Source organism: Mastomys coucha, chromosome X (assembly GCF_008632895.1).
Source record: "Mastomys coucha isolate ucsf_1 chromosome X, UCSF_Mcou_1, whole genome shotgun sequence".
NCBI classification, from domain to species: Eukaryota; Metazoa; Chordata; class Mammalia; order Rodentia; family Muridae; genus Mastomys; species Mastomys coucha.
The window spans coordinates 109,195,836-109,199,872 of NC_045030.1; positions in this window are offsets into that span (position 1 = coordinate 109,195,836).

A 4,037-nucleotide genomic window follows, 5' to 3' on the forward strand; every position below is an offset into this window, starting at 1 on the left:
CACACACACACACACACACACACACTTGGGTTGACAATGCTCCCCAAAGAAATCCCAGTACCAATATTTCAGAATCAGGTGTGGAGAAGAAAAGGAAAGAAGGCTAGATGGCCATGAAAATGAGTGGAAATCTGTAACTGATGGGGGTAAGGAGGTGGGACACATCTCCAGGGTGAGAAAGAGACCTGGGATAAGGGAGGCACCCAAGAATAAATGGGGGTGTCCTTAGCTGTGACTTACTACATCGGGGATATGGAACCTGAAGAGGCCACCACCTGTAGCCAGGCAGGAACCTCAGTGGAGTGACAGACACCGACCCATCCACAAAACTTTCAACCTAAATTTATTCTGTTTACAAGAAATGCAGAGACAAGAGATTGAGCAGAGACTGAAGGAATGGCCCACCAATAACCAACCCAACTTGAGACCCATCCCATGAATAAGCACTAATCCCCAACACTATTAATCATATTCTGTTATGCTTGCAGTCAGGAGCATGTCCTATTCTGACAGGCTCCATCCAGCAGCTGATTCAGATAGATGCAGAACCCCCCAGCCAAACAGTGGATGGAGCTTGGGAACTCTTATGGAAGAATAGGAGGAAGGATTGTGGCCCCTATGGGGATAGGAACTCCACAGGAAGACCAACAGAATCAACTAATCTGGACCCTTAGAGATCTCAAAGTCTGAATCACCAAACAAACAACATACTTGGGATAGAACTAGGCCTTCCTGCATATATGTAGCAGATGTGCAGCTTGGTCTTCTTGTGGTTCTAGAATAAGTGGAATGGGAGGTATCCTGAAAGCTTTTGGCTGTATGTGGAATATGTTCTTCTAGTTAGGCTGCCTTGTCTAGCCTCAATGGGTGAGGAAGCACCTAGCCTCACAGATACTTGAAGTAACAGGGTGAGGGGATACCCAAGAGGGGTTCCACTGGAGAAGAGAATGGAGAATGGAAGATGGGGAAAGGATTGGGGGTTGTCCAGGAGAGGATAGTGGGACAGTGAGCATGATGTAAAGTGAAAAAGTTAAAAAGTAAATTTAATTTAAAAAAATATATGGTTATCAATGTAACTCTTGGTTGCCTCTTGGTTTTGAGGGTGTGTCTCCTATTACTGAAGAAACAGTATGCATAGGACTTGAATGTTTCAAGCTGAATCTGACCTGAAAGTGTCTTTCCTGTAGTCTAGCTTCCATGCTCCCAGGACATACTATACAACCTACTAAAGGAAGGGAAGGCATTAAGCCATCTACCAAACTGCAATACCTATGAACCTCAAGCATAGCAAGATTAGGGTGAATAAGTGACATCCATGTGTTAGTGGCAACCAACTGCTAGGAAGTTTGTTTTAAGACTGGTATCACTGCAGGAAAATCATTGCTGGTACTTGAGAGGCAAAATGAAGGATCTACCAAGAGCCTCAAATTACACCAAATTAAATGATTATTTCATCTTATTTGAATCTGTGTTCAGATCAGGACTATATTATGGTTGAATCTAATTGATAGAGGAATGATAAAAACTACTTCATCTCATCCTATCTTACTCTATTAATTATGAATGTATATGCCATAATTATTAATATAAAGCTATAAACTTTCATTAACTACAAGAACTTAGATTATTTATCTATACATCTATTCATGTATCCACCTAATTAAAGTTTAAAATTCTGTAATAAGGAAAAATATCCCTGTTTTTTGTTAGATCTTGGCTATGGAAGATATCATCTAGATATCTTAGATTTCTTTTCCATAAAATTAAGGTACATATATTATCTGACTTTCTATAATTTTGAAGAAATTATATGATGTAATTAATTGGAAGTAAGTTACAAAGTGCTAGAAACCTAAAATAACATATAAAACTTCTAACACTCTTGATTTAGTAGCATTCTGAGGACTTTACATTTTTTACATTATTTCCACACCATTCTCCCCACTCCCAAAGTATTTTTTGCCACCAAAATTACCCCAGAAAATGATGTTCTACAAAAGTTAGACACAATAAGTAGCATACCTGTTTAATACCCTACAAATAAATCTATATAGCTAAATATTTATCTTTACAGAAGAACAGGTCTTAGATAAAACCTAGATTTAAATATTGCACAGTTTTTATTGTATTAAAAGTCTGGTTGGTAGAAATTCAAGTAATACTCAATTTTTTTCAGCTTTAAGAAAGAATTTGACCTCAGGGTAATCATGTAATCTTAATATCAAGTTGTAAACTTTCATTAACTACAAGAACTTAGATTATTTATCTATACATCTATTCATGTATCCACCTGATTAAAGTTTAAAATTCTGTAATAAGGAAATATACCCCTGGTTTTTGTTAGATCTTGGCTATGGCAGATATCATCTAGAGATCTTAGATTTCTGTTCAATAAAATTAATGTTTATATATATATGTATATATATATATATATACATATATATATATATTTACCTCCCTTACTATAATTTTAAAGAAGTTATATGATGTAATTAATTGAGAGTAAGTTAGAAAATGCTAGAAACCTAAAATAACCTATAAAAGATCTAACACTCTTGATTTAGTAGCATTCTGAGGTATACATTCTTAATGTATATTCTTAATATACATCAAGTTTTCTTGACAAAGAATAAGCATGAAATATGATAATGTGAATACAACATGGTGGCTCTATAGCAGGCTGAATTCAGCTTTTACTAGGGCTCTCCTGTTGTGCCATGGACTGGGGTTTCTTAAGGGGTCCCTATTCCGTGGGAGGATGGGTTCTGGCCAGGTGTGCTCGGGATTCGGTTTTGTCAAACAGACTAGACACTAGACACTAGAGTGGTGTACGGTCTGAGTGTATTTCTTAAAAATGACATGAGGCTTTTACAATCATTGCAAAAGAGAGAATGAAAAATCTGGCAGTTCAGTAGTTGAGGTACATCTGAGGCCACCTAAAATACACTAGGTGTAAAACAGCAGCCATCTCCTCTGGACTGGTGTAGCACCCCGGGCTCTGAGCACTCTCAGGCCGCATGGGCCTGGCTGGAGTTCAATGTTGAATGCTCAAATCTCGAATACTCTCTTGAATCTGAACTGGTTCTGCACCCCCCGGGGCCCAAGCGCTCTGGGCTTGGGGGGGGGGGCGGCTATGGACTACATGAATCTAAGTCTTAGTCCACCTAAGTTCTGGTTCTAGTCCGAGTGTGAGCGAGTCCGAATGCTGAATGCCTACTCCTGAATGTTAAATGCTGAATCTAGAATGCTGAATGCTGCAGACTGTCTCTCTCACACACACTCACACTCTCGGCTCAAGGTCCCGCCCATCCTAGGTAAAATGCCCACTATGCTAATCTTTTGGGGAAGTAGAGACGGGTCTCTTGCTAATTCCTAGGAGTGGTTCAGCTGTATTACGTGACTAAGAATGAGGATTTTACTTGACCTTGTCCTGGGATAAGCCTTCCATTCTGTAAACTTCAATGCCCTACCCACAATACTGGAGGCAATTAGTTAGAATGGCTTAACATTCCAAGCTGGGGTTTGACTAGGACCTTGGAACATTGGTGAAGGTCAGAGAGCAATGTCCGAATTTTCCTTTTCTAGCTGTTAAGAAATGATATCTTGGTGGGCCCTTAGCACACAAGTACAAGGACATATTTGGGCTACCTCTGAGTTTGGGGTGCCAGGCGACAATGCGGAGGCAGGAGACTGACTTTCCTTGAAGTTTACGCCTCAAATACTGCCGTCACACAAAGTGTGCATGGCGCTGTTGGCTAAAGTTGAAACAGTAAACATATGCACAGATTCCAAATATGAATACAATGTGATACCATCAAATGCAGTCATCTGCTAGGAATGAGGCTCTCTCACCCAAATGTAAAACCCTAGGTATAAATGGCACCATTATAAATATACTCTTAGAGGCACTCTGGGACCCCAAACTAGTTTCTACAATTCACAGAATATCAAGGAATATCCAATGAATTCCTGTCGGCCGCCTTACCCGTCCAGTTAGAAGTAAGGAGGCAAACACCGAGCCCTTCTCCATGCAGTTT